Here is a 22,754-nt window from a genome sequence, read left to right on the forward strand (position 1 = left end):
ACTCTCGTAATATTTATTTTTATAATCACACGCATTATGTTTATTACAAACAAATTATATTTGAATACCGACGTAATATTATCTGCTCTCAGAACTTTAATTTACATAAAAGCATAAAATAGCGCACGTTAAATGGCTCAAAAAATATATAATGAATAACATAAATTTCAAGGAAAAATGGTCAATTAGATTACTTAGCTCGCTCGATCTCATAATAAATCAGATTTTATATATTGCCATGCTAAAAGAAACGGTTCTTTTTTGAACTGTTGATAAATAAACAACGGAGTTTTCTTGTTCATAAACTCAACGGCCTAACTGGACGATTATTTTAATATGAAGCATCTCGCATTTCTTCATTATCGTTTAAGGTGAAACTTCAGAGAAAATTTGTTTTATAAAATGTAAAATACCACATATATTAAGATAAATTATTGTCCAATTTTTTGCTATTAATTAAAGAAACTATTATACAAAGATTCAGGCGGAGACTAGCACTTAAATCATTTCTGTTCTGTATTTTGATCGATACAAAATCGCATTGTTCCGAGAAAGTAGCATTCGTTGTAGTGTGTTAAGCCGTTATCGATCTGTTCGAAACGCTGCAACCAAACTTTACTATCGAAAACAAAGAATTTTGTCGTAGACATGCGAATTGAAGCAAATCAACATGAAATTCGTTATGAAGAATATAAATAAGCCACACACAACTTTATTCATATTTCACATGAAACTCCGAGGAGGAACAGAAAAAATAACGTTATCTCCAATAACATGTTAAGATATTCAATCAAAATATTTTTCAAAGTTGCCTGAACTACTGAAAACATCTTTTTTTTCTATGCACAATATAATAATATTTAGATTCAATTTCTTCATAAGAATTTCCTGGACTAATATTGACCTTTTGTAATTTAAGGAATATCTATTGTGTAATAAAATATACCGGTGGTCCCCTGGTAGTCGAAATTCGACTATATTTAATTGAAATTATAAGTTTGTACACTATTATGATTTTATTTTCAGACTATTTATTATACTTATATAATCACAGATTGCACCAAGACTACACTTTAGACAAATATTAATAAAGACAAACAATATTCAATCTATTCTCAATTTGACCACAGACTAGCAAGCTAGCAAGACTAGCAATAAGAAACAGACAAATAGTAAACAAATAGTTTAGATGCGTGTGTGTATCAAATACATGGTAGTGTGTGTAATGTTTTCTTTATTGATTTAATGTATCTTTTATGCATTATTTTTAAAAATATTAACATTCTGCACTCCTTCTCTATATTCTCTATAAGTGTGGGAAATTTCTTACTCCTCCGTCCACGTAATTTTCGTAAAAAGGGATTTTTTTTAAAAAGGGACAAAGTTTTTCCTTCGCGTATTAATATATAGATTCTTTGTGAAATAGTAACTAATATATAGTATAAAAGCCGTTATTAATAATCCTACTTTATGAAATCAGCTTATCGAAATAGCTCGTATTGTACTGATGGATCCAGATGGCTTATATTGGATTTGAAATATACATGTTAGCGTGGAAAATCCTCAGTTAATTTAATAAAAATAATAGGTCGGGGAAAAGTCAGCTCTCATTATATTATCTATGAACTTGTAATAAAATCTCTTTGGCTGTCAAGATGAGTGAATCAAATGAAGAAATTCGATACATTTTAAAATTTTACTACAAAAAAGGTAAAAATGCAACTCAAGCCGCGTAAAAAATTTACGATGTTTATGGACCTAGTGCAGTGTCTGTGAGAGTAGCACAAATTTGGTTTAAGCGTTTTGAATTCGGAAATTTTGATGTCAAAGATGCACGTCGCTCTGGTCGCCCTGTTACGGATAAAATGGATGCCATTTTTGAAAAAGTGGAGCAAGATCGGCATATCTGTAGTTACGACGTAGCTGAAGAACTGGAAATTGACCAAAAAACAGCTTTGGCACATTTGAAAAAAAACTGGGTACACTATAAAGCTCGATATTTGGGTACCTCACGAGCTCACTGAAAGAAAACTTATGAACCGTGTACTCATTTGTGATTCTTTATTAGGCCGTAATGAAACCGAACCATTTTTGAAGAACCTGATAACTGGTGATGAAAGTGGATCACGTACGACAAGAACGTGCCTAAAAGGTCGTGGTTAAAGGCCGGTCACTCGCAACAAGGTGATGCTGTGTGTGTGGTGGGATTGGAAGTGCATTATTCATTATGAGCTGTTACCACCAGGCAGGACCATCGATTCTTAACTCTACTGCGAACAACTGATGAGATTAAAGCAAGAAGTTGAGAGAAAGCGGCCGGAATTAATCAACAGAAGGGGTGTTATTTTTCATCATGGTAACGCTAGACCTCACACATCTTTAGCCACTCAGCAAAAAATAGGAGAGCTTGGCTGGGAGGTGTTAATGCATCCACCGTCTAGTCCTAATCTTGCACATTCAGATTTCCACCTGTTTCGGTCTCTTCAGAATTCTTTAGGCAGTTTCAGGTTAACATCACGAGAATACTGCTAAAATCAATTGTCGCGGTATTTTGATCAGAATCCCCAAAATTTCTATAGCAATGGGATCATGTCCCTATCTACAAGATGGCAAAAAGTTATTGAAGAAAAATGGTACCTACATACTTTAGTTAAATGTAAATAAACTGTATTAAAAAATGTTTTGAATTTTCTTAAAAAATGCAATGAAACTTTTTCCCCAACCTATTACATAGGACGATTCTATCGACCACAAGCAATTCAAGTTTTTCCACTAATAACATTAGGGGTGGTAATAGCAAAAAGCTCAAGAGCAATCTTTTTACTAAAGTTTATAATTCTGAGTACCTTATATTTATTAACTCGCATAAAAAACTGTATTTAGCTATGTTTTTAATGTTGCTTACCTCAGATTTCCGTCGTTTATAAAACGACTTGGAAATTTTTTATTATACTTAATATGCACTTTCAAATTGATTATATAAAAAGTATCAATAACATCGGTTTAGTAATTTGATTATTAAATCAAACGTAATCAATAAGCTAACGAAATTACGTAATTTAGTGTTTAGTAATTATAATTATTTATGTGTTTAACTGTTAATTTCGGTTCATAAATCTTTAATTTAAATTATTACTTAATAAAGTAGGCGTTTGCAAATACAACAGCGATAAAAGACATCCCCTTGGGGGTAAAAATGTCTGTATTGTTTCGATTCCTAATTTGAAAATTTCTCACGGCTTTCACAATAGAAGAGCGCAGTACTTACAATTCTGAGCCTCCCTTAACCGTGTGATATTCCAAACCCGCCGTAAAAAGAACGGTATTAACCCTCGGTAGACTATGTACACGGAACGTCATGAAAATAAAACAATACGGTGTTATATTCCCCTCATTGTGGTTTGTTCGATCTATCCTCTTGTTGTGCCTTTTCATCTTTTCTTTCTAACCCTAAGACACGTCTTATTAATCTGTAATATGGATTATCCTGGATACAATTATGTTCGAGACAAACGCATCATCGAAAGCGTCTTGCCTGGATTTCGAAAGATCCAATCACCGTCATAGCCGATGCGAATAATCGAAACACAGTCGTATCAGACGACGAAGTTATCGATGGATTTAGAATCGTATTACGAATGGATATAAACGGGCTTATGAAGTTGGCCTTAATTTAAATACGTTTTTCCCAACGTTGCTTAAATTTATCATTGATGAACATTGACAAGTATACATAGGTAAATCCTTGAAAAAGTATGCTACTTTTGCTATTTTTTTGTGTAGTTTTCAATTCCTTGTATGGTGTTTACTGAACTGTGAAACATCGAGAACGTTCTCCCGGTAATTAGACTTACGGAGCAGTCGATAAATTCCGGGAGCTGGATTTAGGTAATCCGGTGCGTCCGAAACTAATCGGATATTCTAGGATTAAAATCCAACGTGACTTATTGAACTTTAAAGAACAATCTGCGTTTTACATTAAAGAAAAGCATTCAGTATGAATGTTTGATTTTCTGCAAATCAAATTCTGATCAAAATTTGATTTTCTATTCTTTATTTATTCTTTGTAAACAAAGATATTTTATGAGCTTTATATTTTCAGTCTATTATTTTCCGATGAAATGACTTACTAATGGTAGAAAATTAATATCGAAATCGTAGTTTTATCGACAGTCAACTTCGTTTTCTGAATTTTCCAAATTAGATATTTACAATAAACGGTGACTGAATGCTATACATAATTAAAATTCTAAATATTTCGTGGACACCTCGAAGATGGAAATTTATTCAACTATAAAATACTTTTTTCTGTTTTTATGGGACTCGTGTCACAAAAGACCCTCAAACATAACAGTGGTGAAACACAGCCAAGTCTTAACCCGAGCAAGCGCCGCGTAGAGATCGGGTCAATTTTTCGGTCTATGTACGATAATTAGCCGCATCAATATGCTTATACGGTCTCTGTCCGCTATTTGAATATTTCCCTGGGGGTAAACTTTGCGGTATACTCGTTAGAAATTCCGGACAGAGTTTTATTAGTGTTCAAAATAAAATAGACATATAGCTTTTTATAGGTCCGAATGAATCGCTATCGGTCTGACCTAGTAACTCACCGTTCGTGTACTACTCATTCGGTATTACGTATCCATACCATCCATATTTGATATCGTTCAAAGTTTGTATTAAGAAAGTGATAAGCTGATATTATTTTTCATGAACCAATAAAAGATTCGTACGAGAACGTTCGAGAACGCCAGCTGCTATATCAAATTACCACGCAGCGAAAATACGCAATCTTGACACTCGCATGGAAATATAAAATCGAAAAGAACAACGATAAAATTCACGATAAGCACGAGGGGGGAAACTAAATTATTAATGTTTATGTTTATGATATATGCGAATCGGAAAAAAGGAAGGACACAAAAAGCACATTGTCGTATGATTGCGCGCTTACGTCACTTCCATCACTTCTTTGTCCGAAGATTTATTTCGTTGCAATAAAATCTCCTCTTTTGAATAAACATCGCTTACCGAGGAGACTGTGACAAATTGCTGGAGCTCTACTCTAAGGCAAAAGTCGAGACGAACATTAGCTCGAATAATTCTTTTTAACTTCGTCGAGTGGGCTTGACTTGTCGCCTAATTATTCATGTGAAACTCCTACACCAAGGATTTGTCATCGCCCCTCACAATATTCCTCCCACTATAGAAAAAAACTCGATCAAATGCCATCGATTTTAATATAATAACAGCTTTGTTAGCTTCATATAAAAGTTATTAATTTGATAAGAAAAGTGGCGAAAATACGTTTGCTTTACATTTGGTATGTTAACGTATGCTTAACTTTAGGCACTTTATTAAACGTGCAGTTTCAGCAGTTGGATTTCAGTCAAATTTAATTATGTCTGTATAACACAGTAAATCAATTGCTATCAACACACCACGGCGCCATCTTGTTTGTTCCGCACACATTCCTACTACTCTCCTAATTATTGATATAGTACCATTTTAGTAGTTTTTTTTCGGACAAATAAAAAAACTAACATCTGCCATATTAATTACAATTTTCTGACAGAGTTTTTTCTTGTTTTTAAACCGCTATCATACATTAGTGATAGACAACAAACCAATAAAAATAAATAACCATCGGCATGTGTATACTTAAAAAATATTGAAGACAAATAAATGGAGAATAAACTCAACATGGAAAACTAAGCGGCGATGTCAACCGAAAAAAAGGTATTGGATTGGAGCGTTGCACTTTTCCGACAAGATTTTAATGGAATATCAAATTTAAATTATCTACGTTTTTAAAATCAAATTTGTTCTTTCTTATTTTAATGTCTAATTAATTAATATTTTATTTAATACAGTTATTAGACGAAATCACTTAAAAAAATTCCAGACAACTTCTGATCCTTTACTAACTATGATGAAGAATATTATACTGGCTACGAACAGTTTAATTGACCTTTCTACATGCAATGACCGCTGAGGGTAGCGTGAAGCAAGTAACATGCACAATAGCAATATCATGATACTTAACATTTGGCACTAAAGTCAGGATGTCACTGACTTACTCAATAAGAAAAGAAACAACAATTTTGTGGACTCTCATCAATGTATTATTATAAAATTAATTAAAATAAAATGGTAGTAAAGTAAAGCAAATGATGTCTCTGTTCGGAAGTACGTTTGCGAACAATTATTTTCAGCCATGAATTTAATCAAAAATGACCACCGATCAAGACTGACTGATGGACAATTAGAAAGCTGCGTACGTGTAGCTATCTCATCCACTTCGGCTAATATTGATCAGCTTGTATCGTAAAAACAGTGCCAAATTTCTCATTAAAAATTTCAAGTAAATTCGTTTTTCTGTTTTTTTTCTTGTTTTATTTGCATTAAAGTTTGTATATGAAATCTTTACTTTTTTTTGTTTTATATTTTTTATTCTAATATTTATTATAAATAAAGTTTTGTAAATTATTAATAAGAGTTTATATGTGCGGTACGCCAAAAAAAATTTAAATTGGCCCATTGATTAAAAAGGTTGCTCACCCCTATCCTAGTGTAGAGAACAGCACAGCACCTGAGGATGCCAAAGTGTAGGGGAATGTGAGGCTCGCCATTATACGAACGTGGGTGAACGCTAGATGGTATATTCGCTGACGCACAGCGCACCACTTAATCTTCTAGGTCGCTTCAAACTCAGCACTCGAAACGCCCTAGCACGTCTCCAGTAACCCCAATTAACTCGCAAATATCACAAAACCGGGATCCGTTTTGTTCATAAACTTTAATAGCCGACTCTTCGGCAAAATTTAGATACATTTTTTTGGCACGCAATCCTTATTGCTAAATTGTTATTACGAATGTACTAAAGCAGCGATATTTAGGTAAAATGGAATGATGCCAACTCAATAACGAGTACATTATTACGTGTAAGTATATAGAATTGTAAGTATATAGAAATTCTAAAGTCAATGTTGAATAAGTCGAAAAGAGATTAGGCAGATGAGCGTGGGCCCACCTAATGGTGGATGTCAAAACTATAAGTGGTTAGGTATTGCGGGGCCACTGCCTACTGCTAGTCACCGAATCGATTCTAAATTAATTTTTAGTGGAATTACCAGAAGAAGAAATCCTATAAAGAGTCTTTAGCGATAGGCAGTGGTTGGGTTATGCTCAGATTATCCTGTCTTCGAAGGAAAAAGAAAGCCCCTGACTGGATAAGTGTAATGCTTCAATGACGTGAGTAACCATGTCTGTCCCCAGTCACTGGATCCCTGTAAGTCAACCGTTATTGTAAGTTTCTCGTCTGACAACCGACGTCGGAGCCGTCCATTAATAGAAATATTTTAAAATGTCAAACTTGGGAATAAGTATATGGATTTCCTAAATACCTTTGCTCGAAGAAAATATGCGCTATTTTTATTACATGCTTTTTTTCATGACGTGGACAGATGAATGAGCTCAAACGGTTACCGAACCCCATAGTTATGACAATGCCTCGACTCAGCTTGAGACATGAGGTCTAAGTCTCAATTAAATAGTATGACGATTGGTACACCTTTGGTTCCGGAAAACGTGACTACTCCGTGGTTGTACGGGTTGTTCCAACTTACAATACGCCCTACTATCAAATAAATTTGACGATCTCAGGTTTTTTATGTCCTCTGTATACCTATATAGTTCCAGGACCGGACCAAAATTACAAAACTCAAATTTCTAAAACTCCCTATTAAACATTTTTTTTAAAACTTGTCACAATTTTGGTTTAGATAATTTCTCGTCCCAGTAGAGATGTCGGGCTCGATTCAATTTTACAATAGAGAATCTGTTCTTATTTTTTAACATTCAATACTCGGCTGAGCGCCATTTAAAAATGGTGTGACATTTCGTGCCGATATGTACGACGGCGTAACCATCGATCATACAAGTTAGTCATATATGAAAGCGCACGTTGGTGTCGGTGCTCAGCTTCAAGTGAATAAAATGTTAGAATTAATAGATTCAATTTAGTTTTTTAATAATGAAACATTTATAAAAATAGTGATTAATGAAATTTTAAATTTAATTTATCTCCCTTATTAAAGTTAAAACGTATTGATTTAGCCCGTGAGAGACAAGATATACTATATTTGAACTTGGTTTTTCTTATTGGTGGTATCCCGTTGCCTATTAATCAATGCGAACGGAATTACCATTCGATTACACGTTCCATTGAACTTCAACCCGCGCTACAGAGCGTTCTAGAACTTTGTAGAAAAGAAACGTAAACGAACAATGTAGGAGTGTCACTGTCGGTTCGTGATGCAAATTAATACGCGCCTCTAGATCGGGACCATGAATATGCATGAATGGCCCGGCTCGTTCCTGAATAATGTCCGAGTGCCCTCGTCGGACAGGGTCCGGTGCGCGCATCAACACTCCAAACGACAGCAGGACCCGTCGCGAACGTCCGGAAATCATGCGTTACGGCAATAAATTATACCTTTAATTTAAAAGTATAATTTAGCTGTCACAGCGATGCGTAAAGATAATATATCCTTTATGGTCGTCATTGTCTAATCTGTGTATGGCATAAAAATATTTGTGCCCATGTTAAATAAAAAAAAAACAACGTAGAGACATTTCGTGCGTTTTAATTTCAGAAAATGCGCTTCTTTATAGATAGAAAGATTTGTTTGTTCTTCTTTTGGGTGATTATTATCTATATATGCATATATTTAAACGTATATATAAATATGTATTTTTTTATTACGTATTTATATTCTCTGGTAATCATAACACAGGGAATCGTCACAAGTCAAGTTTTCAAGCATTCATGCGACTCGATTTGAAGAATTTGACATATTTCCAAAAGAAAAATTTGGACAGCTGCTGTACAATACAAATGATACATTGTCACGTTTTAAAACGAGTAGCGACATTCGCGCTGTGGTTTCTCTGGACTCTGATGATCACATAACCTCTCAAGCGAGCCATGAGGTCGTTTACCTTTCTAGAGCAATAATAATAATATGAATAAAATTTAATCCTGTTAAAGCTTATTCTCGAATATTCGTTATTTAAATTATACACGTTTTCATTAATTTATTATTCAAATATACACGGTTGATTAAAGGCTCAGGGAACCTTTCGTATCTAATGGCTATTTCAATAACTGGACGCCTTTTGCCCGGTCATTTGAATTTATGTTAAATGTCACTTGTGTAAGCATATCTACAATTTTTGTACTATTAAGCAATTTTTTTTTAACTATATATTGTTAACTTATAATGTAGTTAGGGATTTTGATTATGAATTCGCCAAAGTTTTCAGTGTATCAGCGAGACGTGCTCTTATTTTTAATAGCTACATCATCCAGCTTAAAAACTACATTTCAAATTGAATTGTGAAGATTACGGTGCTGTGAATGATAACTTATATACTAAATTAATAATAATTAATAACATGAAGCTTCAACTTCGTACAGTATATTTTCCTGACTTCGAGCACTCGTAAAAGTGTTATGCATTTTTATTGTGTACTCAATTTTGTATCGCAGCATTTTGTATTCAAGAAATTCTAAATAACAATTCGTTATTTTCCAGAAGAAAATACTTGAAACAATTTGCGAAATAAAAAAATTAATCTGAAACATTCAAAGAAAAAGATTCACAGGTTTAAATTAAATCTAAATGAAACAACTCAATTAGTTGTGAAAAAGATTAAAAATAAATTGAATGAACAGTCCTAACAGTTTTTATAGAGTAAATCTTGTTCTATAGTCAGCAGTGGTGCTCAGCAATTTCTTCGAGTCTCGCTGCGCCAGCATCGAACAGATTTCGACAGAAACTAATTAAAACGAACATCGTACAATCGGGGTATCTGGCAAACCTCACTCGACTCAATTCGGAAAATGTGGGTTACAGAAAAACAACTTCAAGACAAAAATCACCACCTTATAGTCCTCTGGGATTCTCGTATTTAAATTTAATCTAAGTTGGTGCGTAAGAAAACAATCTAAGAGATGATTTAGCACAAACCACCCAAGTCCATCCATAGCTTTAGTTTAAAAACATTCAATTACTGATGAGTAGTAAGTAGTAGGGCGTATTTATTTATGTCGTGTCATACATATGCACATTTGAAGAGTTTGACAACTGTTATTATACGAGGAACAGTTTATAGCTCCGTTTCTTACTTAGTTTACGTCTTTTTTTAGATAACTGTATTCTAATTAGTGGGAAAAAACTAAATCTTTACAATTTTTCACCACGACGTACGCTAGTTCTATTTTTTGGAAGCTTCTCCGGGGACTAGTATCACCAAAAGGTGAAAAAAAAAGAGGAACAGGCCGAGGCTAGGTAATGAGAAGTAGACGTACCTGCCAACCCGTCGCTGGCTTCTTACAGGCTGCATAATCTAAGAAACATGACTGGTGGACGACGCGTAATGGCGGCGGCCGGCCTGACGACTCGACGGTTCTCTTCTAAATTGTTTGTTCACAAAACGGGTATACCACTCGCGCAACAACGAGTATGATCGTTCGTAATAGTTCGTAATAGAAAAGTAGTAAAATCCCATAAAAATATTGATATGAAAAAACAACCGGTGTGTGCGTGTACAATGCGCGCGATGCGGTCGGCGATAGTCTTCTTTTTTTCTTGTTTTTTTTTTTTTGTAACTGGCCATGCGTAATGTTTTTTTGTCTATTCTCTTAAAAAAATGACTACTAATATTTAATCACTAATTTATGTGTATTATTATCAATGATTTAATCTTTTATAAATTTAAAATGACTTTTTGGCGGGAACGCGAGGAGTGAAGTTGTGTGATTAGTTTTATTTTGTCTACTTAGTCTTTCTTCAGGTTTAAATGTGTAATAACGGTGGCTTATTAACTGTTTCATATCTGTGAAAATCCATAAATGTGGGAAAATGAAACAAAGCCGCTGGACGTAATTTCTCGGGATCCTCCAAACAGTGTACTGAAAAAATCTCAGTAAATGACCACCATTTTACTGAGATTATATTTCATCCCATATCATCTCATTTAATTTCAGCCCAGTTGATTAATATCTCAAATTAATCATCTTCATTTCATTTCACCCCATATTATCATTTTTCATAAAAATAAGAATATAAATTAAAATAAGACATGACCTAAAGGTCTTAGTTACCAGGACATAAAATACCTTAAATATATTTTTTAAATAGTATGCATAACGGAATTGAATGTATCCGACGAGGCACAAAATATTATGATTATTATTATTATTGAAACAACGGCACTTGCTGAGTGCGAAAGGAATAAAATATAAATGTGGAGGCGACACAACAACAGGAAGTTGTAAATTATCAAGACGTGAATACATATTTTTCTTCGAGGTGTGCTTAAGGAAAATATACGCTCCAACATTCATTGCATATTTTTTACTGTTCTTTACGGCTGGTGGATGGTAGGTTGATTCATTTACGGTCCACATGGTATTAAGTTAAACGAATCTAATTTTTTTATTGCTTAGGAGGGTGGACGGGTTTACGGCCCACCTAATGTAAAGTGGTCACCAGAGACCATAGATATCAACAACATAAATGCTGACATCCATTTTGAGACATGAGTGCTAAGTCTCAGTTTTACAGTACAACGACTACCTCAAATGGTGGTGGTCTTACCCGTGCGGGCTGCTAAGACCTCCTACCACTATGCAATTAAACACCAGTAACATTCAAATAGTCCTTGACAGATATTTTTAAATCGTCTTAACACCACCAATTTGGTCTGCAGTTTCACCACTGACAAGAACCTCAAGGCATGATTTTTCACAAACATGCATGCAGCGAATATAAAATTTATAAAAATTTTAAAATCAGTTCATATAATGGGAAAGGATCACTCTAACTAGAAAACACAGGACGGCGTTACCGAGTGCTGCCAACAATCTGTTCGCACGGCTTATAGTTGTTTGTTGCAGTTGCAGTTGATAGTTGTTTGTTGAGCATGCGTATTTTTACGTATTAATTAAATTTGAAGATAGGTGTTTTAGGGTAAGTTCTACCCATCCCTGTTCTATAGAGTTCTGTCTGCTGGTCGCAATAGACTGTGTAGTTTGGGTACAACTCCCATTAAACTCCAGCCTCTGTGATGATGATCCGGAACAAGGAGTTTCAACATCCCCGCCCCGATCAAATGCTGGATAATAAATACTCTATTATTAAATACCAATTTCCAATCATCAAAAAGAAAAAAATAACTCGCTTATTGAAAGTACGTGTTATTTATTGTGCTATATTAATTTGAGTACGTAATTTATTTAACATTATGCAAACTCATCGAAAAACGTAACGATTGTTCAAAATCCATTGTAGAATCAAGCTCGCCTATTCGTTGCCATATAACATACATTTTTATGTAACTTTTTGTACCCGTTTTACGCAACGCTCGTGATATTAAATTTAAATTAATTATTACGACCTGTTTGTTGTATGAATGTAATGCGAAAAATTTCATTTTTTTTATTTGTTCAGTTCTATATTATTAAAACGTGCTCTGAATAAGTATTAAATTAGATTCCATTTCAAAACTGTGGAGCTTTTATGAAACGCAAAAATACCTTTTTACAGAATACAATATTTGTGTAAGGTATTTTACGGTTATCTCGCTTTTAATACGTTTGTGACCTAAAATAGCATCACTCCATCTCTTCCCATGGGTGTCGTAAAAAAATAATCGTATGTATTACTCTAACACTTGCTCAGTCAAGCCCGATATGAGTCAATTCGATCAGTCAATTTTATAATGGTCAAAACTTTACCGGATATACGAAGAAAATTTTACAAAACTGCAATACTTGAAAACAATATGTGCTTAATACAATTCAATAATGTTTAATCTGCAACAAAATCGCAACTCAATTCACTTTAAATAAAGTACATAATGACTAGTTTATATGTAGATACACCAATTCAGAAAACGTAAAACGAACTCCAAATACATTAATTTGTGTAACCTAGAGAGGTTTGAGTTTGACCTAAATATGAAATAACATAATAATTAGGTAGATGCTGAGCCTTGCCAGGGTTGTCTTAATGTGTTGAGGTTGATGTGTTTCTCGACATGAATAATTTGTCAATAGAAAACGTAGTAGCAAAATCGTTTATAGATATGTTATTGTTATGAGAATAACTACGTGTTAATGCGAACCATGTATTTGTTCGTAACAAACAAACACGAGCTGTATCTACACGTCTTCATAAAAAGTAAACGGTTTGCTTGGTGTCCTTAGATACCGTACGTGCCTTTAGAATATTAAAGCTATTGTAAGAAGATTACATTAACTACGCTCACATATTCTAACACTTTAAGCACGGCCGCGTGCTCTGTTAAATGCTAACCAAAGTAACATCTTTGTGAATTATAAGCCATTAAACACGATGTAGGGCCGCCTACATGTATGTATCAATGTCGGTTATTGTTGTCGACTGTATTAATGTGTATGTGTGTGTGTGTGTGTTTTCAAAAACGAATGGTAGTGGAGCGTCTTGTGAGGCAGCTCGGGTAGATACTTACTACCCTGCCTAATTCTGCCGTTGTACTGAAAAACTGAGAACTGAGACTGAGAGAATTGATATCTCGATAGAGGTGACGGTATTCACGTTGCGTTGCTTATGGACTCCGGTAAGCACTTAACATCAGGTGAGCCGTTCCACCCAACCAAGCAATAAAAAAACTAGTATACAAATTTATTGAAAAAATATTTACATTTTTTTATTTAACTTCTAAATTGTTCATTTTAAAAATCATTTGTGTGTAGCATTCTCTGTAGTTTACGTTTCACTAACGACGGTCGGGTCGATTGTCAAGCGTCCGATTCCCATCCATACAGAACCCAGAACAGAGAAGGGGACAGTAGCGATGCTCCGTCAATACAATAGAATCGATGATCCAAGTCTTATATCGTATTTTCTGGGTAGTGTTCTTTGTTACTTATGTTTAGTTTCACACAATTCGTTTCGTCGAACAAATCATTTCAGCTCAATACGGTAATTTATGAACATTTCAACATCTTATTCAGCAACTAAAAAAAATTAATTATAATAATAATAAAATAATTTGCCAAATAGTGATTATTACTTTAGTCATTTAATCATATATGTATAACTATCAATGCTCGCGGATGTCTCGCCTATGAACTAAATTCCTCGTAGAAGTTAGTGTCAACCCTGATCTGTAGCTAGTGCATTAGGGCGCCGAAACCGAAGAACGTGCGGCTAAAACACTAGAGACCTAACATTCATTACATTTATGCACTATGAACATTTTCAACCGCTTTCGTTTTCAGAACCAGACATGAAAGAAGCGCGCCATTTTCTCTATAAAACTCTCTTTGGCCTTTTAACAGTAGATTTTCTTTTCATGTTTTGAGCTGAGAAGTTTTATTACAAAACCATCTATCCTCGGGGAGTTTTTTGAAGAAATCTTATTTTCGTATTTAATAAAGGTCTGGAGATAAAATAATGTTAGATCTTACGCAGACTTTTTTTTAATTAAAACCTGATTCGTCTACCTTACCGCTTCTTATTCTAATTTTATGTGAAGAGTAATAAGAGCAAATAAATTTAATATAATAACTAACAATATTTTCCACCTTTCCAATGAAGAATAAAACAAAATCGTTTTTTTTTTATTTCAATTATAGTGAATAACGTTTTCATATTAGCATAAGAAATATAAATATTCGTAATGATGTATTTAAATAGGTACCTACAATAAGATGTGTTTTTGGTTTTGAAGTCTAATAAAATTGTTTTCGGTCGCACAATCAATCTGCCGCCGTTTTCCTTTGAGTATCACATTGTTTCAAATACTTTTGTCTGGCCCTTTCCAAAATTCACTGCTGTTTTTATCGTTTTATTACCTTTGTTTTGAAACTTTTCTTTGCTGGTTTCCTTTTGATTCTTCTATATTTGAGTTGCGGTTCGGTCAAACCGGCTTCCTTTGTATCCAGCTGAAGAAGAAACAATGCTGAATTTTTATTACACAATCTAATATATAAAATTCTCGTGTCACAGTTTTCGTTGCCATACTCCTCCGAAACGGCTAGACCGATTTTGATGAAATTTTTTGTGCTTATCCGGTATCTATGAGAATCGGCCAACATCTATTTTTCATCCCCCTAAATGTTAGGGGTAGTCCACCCCTAATTTTTTATTTTTATTTTTTAGACAAAATTTTTAATTTTAATTTTTTTATGATACAAAAATACATACAATCCTCAATTTTCACCCTTCTACGATCAACCCTTATTTTTTATTTGCTAATTAAAAACTTTAAATTTTTTTGCGAGAATTTTGTTTTTATTTTGTCATGACGTAGAATAAAAAAAATCATATTACTCTGAAATTTTCATCCCTCTACGATCAACCTCTATTTTTTATTTGTTAATTTTTAAACTTTAATTTTTTTGGCAAGATTTTCATTTTTATTTTTATTTTGTCATGAATTAAAATAAAAAATCTGATGTTACTCTCAATTTTTCATCCCTCTATGATCAACCCCTATTTTTTGTTAATTATAAACTTTAATTTTTTTGGCAAGTTTTTTATTTAGTTTTATCATGACTTAAAATAAAAAAAATCATATTACTCTCAATTTTCACTCTTATACGATCAACCCCTATTGTTCCATTCGCAATAAGGTTGCAAGATGGCAATCAAATATTATAATTGTAGTACGATAAATTCTTATTCAGAGTTTAAAATTTCAAGTTCCTTTAATTATGATTTTTTTTAAATTGAATTTGATCTCCCGCGCTCGCCGGTCGACTACTGATCAACTATCAATCGATCAGCTATCCCCACCAGGTGTCACCACTGATCCAGCAAACATCACGTAGTAGGGATGGGGACGAAGCCGGTCTCCTGTCTTACTTACTCACTATACATCATAGATTATACACTTAATATATTTGAAAGCTATACAATACTATACATTTTTCAGCCATGTTTTGTTGGTTTTATTTGTGTATCAATAGTATGTTCAGTAGGTCTGAGAATCGGCTACTATCTATTTTTCATACCCCTAAGTGAAAAGGGTTGTCCACCCCAAACCTTTATTTTTTATTTTAATTTTTTGGATATATTTTTTTGTTTATAATGAGGTATTATGTGGTTAAATGAGGTTTTTATTTCTACAGTAGAATTTCCCTAGAAATCTTATTTAAGGCAACATAACGTTTGCCGGGTCAGCTAGTTAACTATAAAATTGTATTTCTTGATCATTCATCTACAACTACAAAAGTGTAAAATCAGGTACACACAAAACTAAATAAAATAAATAATGAAATAACTGTTATAGTTTCAATTCAAATATAATAAATAGAATTTTGTATAATATTATTACAAGTTCGTTTCGCGTAAAACTAATTAACTATATTTAAGTAATTTCGATAAATTTAGCCCGAAGTGAAACGTTGAAAACGCCATGTCAGAAACATTACATCGATGCTCGATATGCGATTGAACAATTTGGGAATTCACTGTCGGTCAACGAGATAATTCGTGTATGAAGCCTTCCCCAATTGTTTCCGCATTCAGATTCTGGGCCGTAAAGCGATGATTTATACAGAAGCATACTTGTGCATTGTTCATATTGACAGATATATCGCCGCTTATATTCCCCCCGACATTAAACACTGTACTTTTAATGGGGGTAGCGCGATTGGTAATACATCCACCATCGTGGCTACTTTCTGCGTTAAGTAGTAAATTGTCCGGTCATCGTAAATTAACCCTCAGACACAGCCCACTGAGTTTCTCGCCGGATCTTCTCAGTGGGTCGCGCTTCCGATCCGGTGGTAGATTCTGCGAAGCACGGCTCTTGCTAGGGCCAATGTTAGCACTATGAGGAGGCAGTCTCCTCCCGGTGATGGTCACGGGGCGACCTAAGGGGGTTGAGGCTGCGCCGCACGCTACCGTCACTCTAGCGCGCTGGCACCAGGAGGACGGGACGGCGCGTCGGCGGCTGCGGACTGCGATGCGGTCCGCATTTTCGTCGTCGCTGTCGTCGCCGAACATACTGTTGAAGAGCAACCCGGTCGGCGGTGTATCGCGTTCCGACCCGGCAGGCTGGTTCTGGCCCAGCGGGGTATGCCGGAACACCAGCGGCACCGCCCGGGCGGCCTGGTAGGGCCGCCGTACCGCGGAGACCGACGTCGTTGGTCGTCGACTATCGCCTCGACGACCCGTCGGTCGGGCGTCCTCGGGATGGCGCCGCGTGTCTGGTTGTAGTGTTGACCGCGGGAACCCCCCTACTCTGAACGGGTTCTGACCCCGGACGGAAATCGGACGTCGGGTGTAAGAGTGCAGGGGAGTCGTTTAGTGGGTGGGCCCTAAAATCCTTGGGCCCGCGATCTGCATGTGTTGAGAGCATCTGCGATCTGCTCTCAACACCCCGCGCGCTCACCCACTAGTTAAGGTCTCAAGGCTATCAGCTTAGGTAGGATAAAAAAAAAGTAAATTGTTCTGTTCAAATAGTGGAACATAATTTACACAACACATTTAATATTTGAATTTCATTCAGGTTTTGCGATAAGTCTATAGGTACGCACCACGTAAAATCAGTTGGGTCGCGAACTCATTCTACCTGTCTAGAGCAATAAAAATAATAATATTTGTGAAATATCTCGTAAAGGTATGCCCGACGGAGTGATAAAAACGGACGAAACACGCTACTGCCTCTAGAGTCGTTTCGGGTGAGAAAAATGTCGTCGCCTTAATTTCACGTGATGCCGGATAAGCGAGGGCGCGTTACCTGTCTTTAAAGTCTTCAATTTTCTTTCTTACTTATCTCTGTACTGTCTAACAGTATTATATCTTTCGTAGAACGCACTTATCGTCTATTGCTTTATTCATGTTCAGCTTCGCTACAACAGTAATACCCGTAAAATTATCATGATACACTCATTTCATGGTTGTATTCATCCGTTTTGTTGAAAAATAATATCCAGAAAATACTCGTGCCTGTCATAATAAATAAGGGTAATCACGAACAACAATGTTTTCTTAAGAACACTTTTCTTTGCTGACATGTTTCACTATAGCTACTTTTCCGCTACATTTTTTTTTGGACTGCTCGAATAATTTTAGCAATCAAATTGTTTGTATTTATTGTAATATAATGAAACACAATACGATGTTTTCAAGGTAATAAAGTTTATAAAACAGAGCTGTTGAGATCTTTGTAAATACGTTGTCTCTGCTCTTTGGAAGAAAAAAATACAATGTTATATAAAATTTTCGTTGTTGCTATTTTAATTATTGTACATTTTACATTTCAATCATTTTGGATTAAATCTTGTGGATGATGTCGTAGCGGAAAGGAAATGATAAAACTTTAACGTTATCCCTAAATAAATCGTCCTTCAGTGGTGGTGGAAATGGTATATATTCGATTAGTATAAAACAGTAATAGAAGTAAAGAAGTAATTTACACTTTAAGAACTTAACTATCTTTGCTAGCATTCGCATCCGAGTGTCCGTATTTACATTGAAAATGTTTACTCAGAACGATGCAATTGAGGTAATAACATAAATATTAAACCGAATATTAAGGTGTTTGCGCAAACACCTCAACACTTCTACAGCTGTGAATAATTCAGCAGCCAAGAGCTACTCTGCGCCAATAACACATATAATACCCCACTTGCAAACGTACCTATGTTCGCTCCTGATTATCGTTCAAGTTCTCATTGGTCCGATCACTATTGAATCTCACTATTGAAAAGACGAAATCACTATCTGATCTCAAATGTGTGAAAAGTAAAACTAACAAATATTATAAAGATAACATCGATGAAGTAAATGGTAACAAAATAACCTTTAAACAAATTTGTATTTCACTAGTTAACAAATAAAACCCCTGCGCTCCGCTTAATAATATGGAATATGATGTTTCTAGCGCTCAACCTATTCTTTATTGATGGTATTATCACTAAAACTTTTTCTAAAGCATCAACAAAAATCAGACAAAGTTTCAATCCAATCTGATAAAAGTCGCGCGAATGTATAGAACACGACAAAGAAAACAAAAGATAAAAATGTTCGTTTAAAATAAGAAGAAAAGGATCATGATTGAAAGCCACTGATTATTATTCAATTAGGTTCATTTAAAATATATGCGTTGTAAGAAATAATAAATAGGTTAGTCCATTCCGATGAAAACATAAAAGTGTATAACTACAGCGACAAAAAAAATGTCTGGCTTTCTTCCAAATTTTTATCCAATCGACTTTAGAATATAATCCGGATACTTCGTAGATTTTAAGCGTTAACTGGTACCACAATTCACTTGACCTCATTAACTCCAAAATACTTCAATCTCCAAACTTTATTAATATTGTATTAATGATTGGCATCATGTCGACAAAATTCTACCACTAAATTCAAACGTAATTATACAGTAATGAAAATTTAAATTCAGACCACGTACATCCATTTCTGACCTTTTATTAATCGCTTCAAAGTTTCGAAGATCTTAAATTTGCTTTATTAACTTGTCTATAACTACAGTAATTAAACGTAAGCTCTGAAGTTTTAACGACATCTTATTAATGTAAGTACTACTTAAATTACTGAATAAGATATTAGTAACTGCATAGTGGTAAGATTATAATTTATAATTAAATATGACATATCAGATGGTCGTGAAGTTAAATGGAGTCACGTCGAAAATGTGGCGCGGCGATGTGTCATGGATCCTCTGATAACACAGCCCTTAGCTTCAAGGGGCAGCATCCATGCGAGCTGTTAGCCTCATATTTAAACTTTTACAATGGAAAAGCCCCGACGCCGGCATAAATCAACCGAGCCTTCCTTCACACATCTCGCCTGAATTTTAATAGGCCTCTATATAAAATCTCTCGTGATTTAGGTCCTACTTACGCGCCTGGTGATACATACTTTTCTTTAAAAATATATTCTCATTGCTACTTAATGTTGCTTTTATATTTATAACTAGAGCATCCGTTCATTTAAATGGAAACGAACATCAAAGAAATATTAATGAGGCGAATGCAAGGTTCTTAGAAGGAACCAGAAGTAAGCTTCCTTTCACAGCCTCGAAAGTTAATGTCTTTCAGAGATCTAAATTAAAGCGATCTAAGAAGCTGGAATGTAGCTTGTTCAGGTGTTCCTAATTCTCAATTCACATTTGAGTAAATACTCAAGCAGGTCTCGTTCTACGACTTTACTTCGAAATTTAAGTTTCTAGATACACTTTTTGAAGAGTAAAAAGTGGTAAAAAATATTTTAAATACTAATTCGAATAAAACTAATCATTTGTTTTATTTTGTTGTTCTAAATGGTAAAATTCAAAATTAGAAACCGACTCGATGTTTGTTAAAAATCATTAAGTCCAACTTTAATTTTAAATTAATTGCCTTTTAATGTTAGCAAATAAAATTATCATAGCTTAGTGCATCATTAAAACAATTGTTTCGTTATGCAAATAAATTTGAATGTGCGCATTTAAGACGTAACGGTTTCCAATGATGTAACGAGTAAATTATAAGACTGTATGTTCTCAGGCCCGTTGCCGGCTCCGGAGTATTTAGAGGATCATTAAAGCCCGTCAGTGAGTTTCTACCTACGGAGATTTGCACGGCAATCCTGGATTATACGCGGTAATGAGCCCCTCCGATTCGGGTTTCCTGCTAAATGCTGCCATGTATCACTTCTACTGGCGTGTATTCGCGTCTGTTTTGGCGTAATTAACAAGCTGTATTGAATTTGAAGATTATCAAGACATTTTTGTTCCGTTTAAACGAGTCACGTTTGGAACCCAAGTTTAATTCGCAGAAAATGTCGTCATCAAATTTAAAATATGCAATATTTATGTTTCGAATAGTGTTTTTTTTTTCAATATTAAAACTAAAATGAAGTTAGTGTTGGGCGGTCCTTTTTGAATCGTACCAGCTTAATAACGACCAGTATTTTTAAGAATTTTGGGATACACTGTAATATATATAATATATATATTCAATATTGTTGTTGTTGTTGTAGTCCTAGAGTACCCCGCTGGTACATAGGGCCCTCACAAGTTGTCTCCACTTTACCCTGTCTTGCGCTTGCTCCTTGACATCACTCCAGGTCATTAATAATATTTATAATAATATTTATTTATATATTCAATATAATATATAAATAAATATTATTCATTAATCAAATCAAATCAAATCGAATCAAACTCTATTAGCTAAAACACGGTTTACAAAGTTGTTGATAGTTATTTTATAGAACAGCATGTTTCTACCGGGTCGGCGTGCAAATATTATTCAAAATTATTTACATTAAATGCAGTCAGTAAATATATTAATTAATTAAAATATCAAAAAATAAATTAATTGAATAAGAATTAGTTATTTATCTAGTATTGCCATAAATATTGAGACAAAGAAATTAAATTTTCTATTGCAAATAACATTTATTAATTTTACAGTGTGTTACTTTAATACATAAATATAAAACAATTTAAAGTAAAAAAACTTATTCGAAGTGGTCTCCATTGGCTGCAATACAGTCCTTTAAACGTTGAGGCCAGTTATCAATAGAAGCACGCACTCTTTCCATGGGAAAAATTTTCACTGCCAATCGTACGGATTGTTTTAGGGACTCGAAATTATCATGGCGTTTAGAGCAAGCCGTACTCTCTAAAACTGACCATAAATAATAATCCAGCGGATTAAGATCGGGACTACACGATGGCCAGTCTTCAGCTCTGATGAAGTCCGAAACGTTCGTTTCCAACCAAGACTGCGTAGACCGAGCTTTATGACCTGGCGCCGAGTCTTGCTGGAAGGACCATTCTTGATTATTGAACATGGTGTTGTTAAGGGGCTTCACTACCTTTTCAAGAATGGTATCTTGATACACTTGTGCCGATGTTTTGATACCTTTTTCACAAAAGTATGGCTCAGTCACTCCTTCATAGCTAATACCCCACCAAACCATCACTGAAGTCGAATAGTGCCCACGTTGCACTCTGTCGACTAATTGGGAAGCTTCCTTAGAGCTTTGAGCATAAATATGGTCATTTTGTTTGTTAAAATGTTGCTCAATTGTAAAAAAATTCTCATCCGTAAACAAATTTTTTCTATGATCTCCGTTGCGTACCGCTTCAGTAGTTGTTTCGATTTTACCCTATTCTCTTTTAAATTATCAGTTAAGAAATGACCAGTACGTCTCTTATAGGCTGCAAGTCCTTAGTCATCTTTTAAAATACGCGACATGGCTCTAGGTGCCTTTTTCGTACGAACACTACGTGGACGGCCAGATCTTTTTCTGTCATAAACAGAAGAGGTCTCATTGCACCAATTAATAGCCCGGTACACAAACATTTTACTAATACCAAGCGTATGGAGAGTTTTAAAAATTACATTTGGCTCCATACCTACTTTGTGTAATGCAATCAAAGCGATTCGGTTCTCTTTATCACCCCACTCCATTTTAATATCGCAAAATATTGTACAATGTATTGGCGCCAAAATGAGAAAACTCAATGAGCAATCATATAAAAATGACAGATTCCAAATTCAAATGTAATATTTTGTTTATTTTTAATTGTAACAGTATTTATGGCCAGACTAAGTATATAATAAAACGAAAACAATGAACAGAAAGAAGCGAATTTTAAATTAACATTAAATATTTCTATGTGCGTTTCTGTGTGTTAGGTCGTTTCAATTCATGTCTTGTGTGTGTTAT

At 34.6% G+C, this 22,754-nt stretch overlaps 1 protein-coding gene and 1 long non-coding RNA gene across 4 annotated transcripts in view; one reads left to right on the plus strand and one right to left on the minus strand.

Annotated features, from left to right (window-relative positions):
* LOC134198658 (neural-cadherin-like) overlaps positions 1-22,754 on the plus strand; it is a 99,044-nt gene that overhangs the window by 48,251 nt on the left and 28,039 nt on the right. The gene's annotated exons all lie outside the window — the stretch shown is intronic.
* LOC110386023 (uncharacterized) overlaps positions 12,253-22,754 on the minus strand; it is a 39,959-nt gene continuing 29,457 nt past the window's right edge. Inside the window, exons 5-6 of one of the 2 annotated variants that reach the window (XR_002431287.3) lie at positions 14,912-15,001; positions 12,253-14,071 (exon numbers count right to left, since the gene is read on the minus strand). This is a non-coding gene — a long non-coding RNA (uncharacterized LOC110386023). Of the gene's footprint in view, positions 14,072-14,891; positions 15,002-22,754 lie in introns of those variants that run through there. The other variant, XR_002431286.3, reaches the window with a different exon arrangement.

This window comes from Bombyx mori, chromosome 4 (genome assembly GCF_030269925.1).
Source record: "Bombyx mori chromosome 4, ASM3026992v2".
Classification (NCBI taxonomy): domain Eukaryota; kingdom Metazoa; phylum Arthropoda; class Insecta; order Lepidoptera; family Bombycidae; genus Bombyx; species Bombyx mori.